General features: G+C 41.9%; 1 protein-coding gene across 25 annotated transcripts in view; it reads left to right on the top strand.

Annotated features, from left to right (window-relative positions):
* Positions 1-444: 444 nt before the first annotated feature.
* LOC140516445 (uncharacterized) overlaps positions 445-8,668 on the top strand; it is a 269,830-nt gene continuing 261,606 nt past the window's right edge. For 18 of the 25 annotated variants that reach the window (XM_072627429.1, XM_072627427.1, XM_072627428.1 and 15 more), the window contains exon 1: positions 445-628. The gene's annotated coding sequence lies outside the window, so the exon portion shown is untranslated. Of the gene's footprint in view, positions 629-716; positions 1,094-8,668 lie in introns of those variants that run through there. The other 7 variants (XM_072627426.1, XM_072627411.1, XM_072627413.1 and 4 more) reach the window with 4 other exon arrangements.

The raw sequence follows: 8,668 nt of genomic DNA, 5'->3' as shown, positions 1-8,668 counted from the left end.
TGTAAAATTCAACCCGAAGCTCTTTGGCTAGCCGTCTTGAAAAGCAAATGGGATACGTAATGGAAGTTTGCTGCATTTGAAAACAAAGTAGCAATTCAAAAGAAATACTGAATAGTTTATAAAAGGTAATTTTTAAAAAAATGACTAGCTGGAAAACATAATGAAATATTTTAAAGTATATATTTTATACATAAAAAAACTATTAGACTTCTTTTTCGTAATGTTTTCAACTCAGACGGGTTCCAAAGTCCCAAAGCTTACCAAGCTGGAGGCCTTCTAGAGGAACTACTTTCTTCTCTTTAAAAGCAGCTCTGGCGCACATGCGCAGCAGCTCCTTGCGGTTTGGCACACGCTACTGAGCGCACACGCTACGTATCCAAGTGTGCACGTACTGCCCCCTAACTTCCTTGCCAGCGCGTGCCTTCCTCAACCCGGGCTGCGCAGGCGCAGGGGCTCTAGATCTGGGGCTGGAGGGTTCCCTATTGGGCGGTGGCGGAGTGCTTCGTTCCCGTTTGAGGCGCCTTCAGGAGTTAGAGAGGAGTCGTTGGGGAACGGGACGCCAGGGGGCGCTGTGACCCGCTCTTAAACCCGTTTCCAGGTAAGGGAAGCTGTTGAGGAAGGCCAGGAGGTAGGTGTGGGGCTGGGCAGGGGAGCAGAGAGTCGGGGAGCTGGGGCCGAGCCGGGGGGTATAAGTTGGGCAGCGGGGCGTGGCTCCGGGGGCACGGGGCACCTGGCAGCTGGGGGGCCGGGACAGTCCCGGAGGCCGAGGGGGGAGGGGCCGGGGAAGGAAACGGACAGCTGTGGTAGAGGAGGCCTGGCTACGACCTGGCACCGACAGGGTGGGCTGGGGGACCATGGCCACCAGGGAGGCCCCGCCTGCAGAATGGGGCACCGGGACCTCAGCCACTTCCCATTTGTTCCTTTCCCCGACCCCCTTGTCATTCGGTAAGAGAAATGACTTGTTTATGCCATTTGGACAAAATTAAATCAGTCCCAAAGCTCAGCGTCCTACTCTCGTGCTAGAATAAAAATACAGAGGAGCAACCATTCAGCACCCACGTTAAACGGCCCTTCGTTGCACACTTGCACCGCCGTAAGTACAGTTTGCTTAGAGTGGGGGGCGTTTTGATGTGGGGGATCTTTTAAGGGAGGCACACCAGAGCAGGCCTGGAGTTGACTTTTGTGGTAAAGGTTATTATTTGCCACTTCTAGTTAAAAGATTATCTTCTAAAAGAGTTTCTAGTTCGCATTTTTGACTTTTTTTCTAAAATTTCTGGGCCATCAACATCCCCATAATATTTTAAGAGGGGTGAGATTGTCTCCTTGTAAATGATATGTTTTGTGTAGAAAGTCAAAAAGTTTTCAAGTGAGCAATGGGATGCACTGGGGGGATGGGAGAGAGGAGCCCAGGAGAAGTATAGAGAGCTGGAGCTCTCCACTACCAGTGACCTTTGGTGAGTAGCTTGGTCACCTGGCCCTCAATGATCCAGCCAATGAGGTCAGACTGGATCTAACTTGGGATGGTTTTGAGCTCCTGATTCTATCATTCTAAGTACCTTAACGCCCCTTTTAGCTCGATTTTCATCTGGAAAGACCCCCATGGGGCAGTAAAAAGCTTATTAGATTTGAAGTTAGAAGAGTTGTATTTGAATTCTGCCATATGGATGTGATCTTGGTTGTGAGCCTTGGTTCCTTATCTGTGTAAGTGAAGGAGCTAAGATAGGCTCTAAGGTCCCATACAACTTTAAATCTCTGATCCTAAGTAAAGCTACTGCGTAGCAGATATGGAAATTGTTCCCTAATGATTAGGGGGCAGGGGAGGGAAGAAAAAGAAGGGAAGAAGAGATATAATAAATTTTGGGACTTTGGGAAAGCAGTAAAAATGGGCCTTCGAATTAACTTTCTAATTGATAAAGTGAAAATAATACAAGATGAGACAAATTCAACAAGAGGCAGGATCCTGGAATAGCATACTCTAGGAGAGAGCCTAGAAAACCATACCGCCTCATACTGAAAAGATTGGGAACGCTACAGTATTTCTTAGTCTGGGGGCTGAGAAACAGTGCTGATAGAGAGCAGGGCCTGGGAGAAGTTTACTTAGATTTGTGATAGCGGGAAGGTGTGGAGACATTTAATGTCTTTTGGGGGTTTTTCTGCTTTCTTTAAAATTTCGTATTGTTTTTTGTTCTGTTTTACGTCACCTAGATTTGCAGTATATTCCTACTATTGTAGCCCCCCACGGAGCTCTCATACAAAAAAGGGGAACAGACACTTAAGCAAAACTGGCCAAAACATCAATCAAGGCCCACATTAAGTGTATTATATAATGTTCACTCTCGGTAGCCCTCCACTTGGGAGTAGGGTGTGTTCAGGGAAGACCAACACCTCTGGTAGGAGGGCAGCACTGGGGGACACTGACGAGGGACCTCCCAATATGTCATGCCTGCATCCAAGAAGTGCTGTGCTCTATGAGCACAAAATTGAAGTGGCTCAGAAGAAAGGTGAGATAAGCAAATTTAGAGACATCTCCACTGCAAATGTTCATGAGGACTACTTGTGCTCGATCTGTGATAGAGTCTTCCAAGCTTGTGTTGGTCTGATCAGCCAGTCAGACACACTGTACTGTGACTACAATTTGGCCCTGTTTAAGAATGAAGGACAACAATCAGCGAGTCCCCCACTTCTGCAAAGCAGAGAGATGAATTCTCATAACTCTTCTTTGGGACCAATATCGCCACATTTGATTTTGATTTCTTATTGTTCTTTCCCTTTACAGTGTTGTTGTATATTGTTTACCTGGTTTTGTTTATTTCATTTAGTTCATATCAATCTAGAAGCATTTATTTAGTGTCTACTATGTGCCAGGAGCCATACTACAAAGAGACATATAAGGCTTTCTTTGCTTTTCCATAGTCCTAAATGGAATTCTGGTTAGTTAAGTCAACAAGTCTTACCATGTGCCTACTATGTTCCAGGCACTGCGGATACAAAGACAGAAATTAAACAGTCCTCATTTTCAAAGAACTTAAATTCTTTTCAGGGAGAAAACATGTATATAAATACAGACAGAATATGTGCAATATAGATACCAGGTAATTTGGGGGAGAGTGCATTAGGAACCGGGGATCAGGAAAGGTTTCAGGTGGAAGGTCTATCCTGTATATATTTTGTCTGGACGTACTTGTTGGCATGTTATCTCTCCTATTGAGCAGTGAGCTCCTTGAGATCAAGGCTTTTCTTTTGATCTCCAGAGCTCAGCACAGTGCCTAACACATAGCAGGTTCTTCATACTTGCTGACCAGATGAGCTGAGTCTCGAAGGAAACAAGGAATTCTAAGAAGTACAGGGGAGGAACAAGTGTACTTTACAAATAGGGAACAGCCAGTTCAAAAAGCAAAAACTTGGGAGATAATGCCTGGTATAAAGAATGGTAAGAATGCTCTTTGGGCTGGATTGGTGAGTCCAAGAAATGCTGCCAGCTTTTTGTCACTATAAAAAGTGTTGCTGTAAATAATTTGATGTATCTGGAAGTTTTTTGAAATCACTGACCTCTTTGGGACACATGTCTCACAGCAGAATTGCTGAATTAAAGGGCATGAAAATTGTAGTTATTTTTGTAGTATAATACCGAATTGGTTTCCAGAATGGTTGGACCAATTCACACCTCTCTTAGCGCACCTGTATCTCCACAACCCTGACTGTTGAGTCAGTGAGCATTCATTTAGTAAAACATTTATTGTGCTGAATGCCTGACACTGTACCAAGTGCTTGGAAATGCAAGGAAAAGCAAAAACAGCCCCTGCACTCAAGGAGCTCACATCCTAATGAGGGAGACAATATGCAAGCCACTATGAACAAACAAGATATATTTAGGGTAAATTGGAGGTAATCTTGGAGGAAAGGTAGTAACATTGAGGGAGACAGGGAAAGGCTTCTTGCAGGATGTCAAATTATAGCTGAGACTTGAAGCTAAGGAAGCTAGGAGATAGAGATGAAGAGGGAGAGCATAGCAAACATAGGAGATAGCCAGTAAGACGTGTGGAGTTAGGAGAGATGGAGTATTAACATGCAAGAAACAACAAGCAGGCCAGTGTCAAAGTATTGTAGAGTACCTGGAAAAGGAAAAAAAAGTACAAAAAGAAAAGTAGGAAAGGGCCAGATTACATAGGGCTTTAAAAGACAAAGTGAATTTTATATTTGATCCTGGAGGTAATAGAGATCCCCTGGAATTTATTGAAAAGAGGAATGACTTGGTCAGACAAGCTTTAGGAAGATGACCTTGACAGCTGAGTGGAGAGAGATTTGAATCAGGGGCACCAACCAAAACATTGTAACAGGAATCCAGATATTGAAGTGATGAAAACCTGCACCAGAACATTGGTAGTGTCAAAAAAAGATACGGGAGAGGTTGGGAAAGTAGATTCCACAGGACTTGGCAACACATTGGATGTGGTAGGTAAGAGAGATTGAGAAGGGAAAGCTGATACCTAAGTGACTAGGAGCCGGGGGATGCCCTCAATAGTAATAAAAAGTTAGAAAGAAGAAAACGTTTAAGGAGAAAGATGAGTTCAGAGTTAAGCATATGTTTTATTGTCTATCAGTGCCGGCCAATTTGAGATATCTAATAGGTGGAATTGGGAGACTGGGGGTCCAGACAGAAGAAGTTATAGCTAGATAAATAGATCGCAGACTCATTTACATATCTCCCATAGTCCATGAGAGCTGATTAAATCAAACAAAATGGTATAGAAAAAAGAGGGTTCAGGAGAGAGCCACAGGGGACACCATGGGTCATGGAGGTTATTCGTGAAGATTCAGCAAAGGGTACTGATAAGATAAGGACACAGATAAGAGAAGAACTGAGAACTAGAAGAGAACATTGTTTTGAAAGCCTACAGAGAAGAGCATAAAGAAAAGAGGGATCTACAGTATTAAATGCTTCAGAGAGGTCAAAAAGTATGGAGTCTGAGAAAAAGCTATTAGATTTGGCCATCACAAAATCATTGGTAATTTTGGAGATGGCAGTTTGAGTTGAAAGATGAAGTCTAAAGCCAGACACCAAAGATAAGAGAATGAGAGAAAAAGGAAATAGAGGCACCAATTGTAGATGACTTTTTAAAGGAGTTTAGCTACAAAAGGGAGGAGAGATGTAAGAAGATAGCTATCAGAGCTGGACAGATCGAGCGAGAGTTTTTTTGAAGATGGGGAAGAGAGACGTGGGGGTGTAGGAGCAAGGAAGCCAGTAGTAGAAAGGGAGAGATTGAAGATTATTGAGAAAAGTGGGGATGAAAAAGGGGCCAGTGGGCTGAAAAAGATGGGATGGAATGTAATCACTTAAATATGTAGAGGGGATTAGCCTTGGCAAGGAGAAGGGCCACCTTCATGTGAGGCAGGTGAAGTAGGAGATTGTGGGGAAGGAATCTGAGTGGTGTGAGATGAGAAGGAAGGGACAACAGGGAGTTCTCATCAAAACGCTTCAGTTTGGGGGGGTTAGGGAGAGGTGTGGAAAGTTTGAGGAAGGATGAAAAAGATTATTTGAAAATCCATGATAGTATGTGGGATAGTGAATCAATTGTTATTTAGTTACTTGTTTGCAATTCTTTGTGGCCCCTATAGAGTGATTTTTTTAGCAAAGATACTGGAGTGATTTGCTATTTCTTTCTCTGGTGGATTAAGGCAAATAGAGGTAAAGTGACATAACCCAGGGTCACAAATTTGATCTTGGGTCTTCCTGACACCAGGCCCAGTGTGCTATCCACTGAGCCTTCTAACTAGCTCCAGTGAATCAATTGGGGACCATCTCCAGTTGTCTTGATCTATACCTTGCCACTGGTCCCAGAGGGCTCCAAGGAGAAAGTGAGGTTGGTGATCTTGCACAGCACTCCCTCACTTAAATCCAGTTCACTTACAAGTCATGGCATCATCTTCCTGATGTCATGGTCCTCTTTGAGAATGAACGACAACACAACAACAACAACAGATTAGAGAGGTATAAGAAGATTACCTTGCCTCAGTAAGGGGTTCAGTTGAATTATGTAACAAATGTGTAGTTTTGTGATTTCCTCCAGCCTCTTTCAGCAGCACATGAATAGGAGTGAAGATAATAGATGGTAGAGTAATCCAAGACTGGGAAAAGATCAATATGAGGCAAGGGGTCAAGGGACTTGAGTGTAGAAGATGGAATAGAGTTGAACTGGTTCATCATGGGGTCAAGGTGAAGAAAATAGTAGAGTATAGTGAGTGCAGGAATGATGGCCTGAGTAAGAACTGAGGGGGAAGAGATTGGGGCAGTCACAGTATAAGAATAGGGATAGGGTTGCAAGGCAGAGAGAAAGGCAAAATAACCACAGACTATGATCAGATAAAGGAATTTCAGAGTTCGTGAACATGGCAGTGGAATCCTAGTGAGTGATGGCAAGATCAAGGGTATGAGCATCTCTGTATAGCTGAGGAAGGCTGGAGCAGTAGGTAAGTCATGGGCAAAATATAGGGTTTAGGAACTGGGAAGGTAGGATGTTTGAGGGAGTTATCAATATATGTGTTGAAGAACCCTGGAATGAGGCCAAGAGTTGGGGAGGAGAGAATGACTGTGAGATAAACACTTGACTCATATCCTGGAGGTGTGTAGATGCCATTACCAGCATCTTGATTGGGTAATTAGTATGAATTAATTGAACCTCAGTAGACATTTGTCAGGTGCCTGCTGTGTACCAGGCCCTTTACTATGTGCTAGGGATACAAAGAAAAACAATACAATACAATAAATACAATACAATACAATAAAAAGTTCCTGCTTTCAAGGAACTTACAATTTATTGGAGAGACAATATATAAACACACACACACATATGCTACATGCAAGATATATTGGAAATAATAGAGGGAAGGACTAGAGTTAAAGGAGATTGAAAAGACAGGTTACTGACTGATGGAAGCAGAGAAAGCTTGGCAGTGCCCAGGGTGAGTAGAAAGTGTTCAGACTCCCTGGCATCATCTCCAAGCAGGGTTGTGGGTCATAAGTGAAAATGCAACCAGTTCTGGAAAGGGTTGTTCCGGTGCATTGTGTCATCAGAATGGGGCCAGGTCTCAGTGAGTACAAGAACATGGAAGGAATGAGAAAGGACAAGGTTTGAGATAAAAGCAGATTTGTTCCTCATGGAAGAGGCATTCCAGAGAACATGATGAACAGGGTTGGATAGACCTGGAGTGGTACCTTGATGGTGAGGGGGATGGGAAAAGAAAGTGGGGCAGTTGATAACAAAGAATGGGGTTTGTACAGTGACACTCAGGTGTCAGTCATTACGATGACAGAGTGTGATGGGGGTGGGGAGGAATTCCTTCTGCTAACTTATCTTAATGGAAGGAGGGGTGGAATAGACTGGAGAGTGAGCATATAGCAAAAACCAATCAGGCTGGGCATTGTTGGGGTATGGAGGTTTCAGGCAGGGACTCAATAATCATTGAGTAGTGTTGGGGTAGTATGGAAGGTAGCACAGTGAAAAGGGAGTGATCAGGGCTACCAGGTTCACCAGGTCCTACAGAAAAGTTTGGAGTAGGAACAGTTTGTAAATTTCCTTAGAGAACCCAGTTGATTTTCTTCTTGGAATTTAAGTTAGTTATAAACAGAGGAGCTTTTTATTTTTTATTTTTTATTTTTAGCAAATTCCCTTTATTCATGGCTGTAACCATGTTTCTGTAACTGCTTGTCACTTTTCTTAATGTGAGGTGAAATCTTTGAGTTTTGATTTCTTTTGCTTTTTTGGTCATTTGAAGCAGTCTTTAGAATAATTTTAATATTTGTTTAATAATTTGTCATTCTTTGAAGAACTGTTTGTATCATTTTGGCCACATATCAATTGGGGAATGACTGGGTTTTTTGTGTTTTTCATATATCTTGGATATTGAGATTCTCATTTTCATTTATTATTACTGCTTATTAGAGAAATTTGATGAAAAAATTTCTCTCCAGTTATCTTAGCCTACTTTCATTCATTTTGTTTGTGCAAAAGCAATACTAGAAAGCATACGATTTCATGTAATCAAAATGATCTATTTAATAATTTTGCTTCACTTTCTTCCTTTGGTTAAGAATCCCCCCCATAGTTGTGAAAAGACAAGATAATCTTGGATTTTTTTAAAAAATGGTATTACTTCTAATATAAAGTACATATATCCATTTTGAGCTTTTTTGTTGTATATACTATAAGGTGATGGTCCAAATCCAATTTTTGTTAACCTATTTTTCTCTTTCTTCTTTTTTTATTATATTAATTTTATTTGTTTTCAGTGTTCTATAGTCACTACCATATAACTTAGATTATTTTTCCCCTCCCTCCCCGAGACAGCATACAATTTTGTACAGGTTCTACACATTCATTTCTATTAAATACATTTTCACTACAGTCATGTTGTGTAGAAGAATTAAAATGAATGGGAGAAATCATATAACAAACCAAAACATAATACAAAAGTAACATTCTGCTATTGAATTCCAAAGTTCTTTCTCTGGGAATGGAAAGCATTTTGCCTTAAAAGAGTATTGGGAATTTTTTTTAAAATACTTGCATTGCAATGAAGTTCCAAGTCTGCCAGAAAAATCTCTCACACACTGTGGTTGTTGCTGTGCACAAAGTTCTCCTGGTTCTGCTCCTTTCACTCAGCATCAGAT

This window comes from Notamacropus eugenii, chromosome X (genome assembly GCF_028372415.1).
Source record: "Notamacropus eugenii isolate mMacEug1 chromosome X, mMacEug1.pri_v2, whole genome shotgun sequence".
Classification (NCBI taxonomy): domain Eukaryota; kingdom Metazoa; phylum Chordata; class Mammalia; order Diprotodontia; family Macropodidae; genus Notamacropus; species Notamacropus eugenii.
Note: the sequence above shows the minus strand (reverse complement) of the source record. Positions and strands in the feature narration are given on the sequence as shown.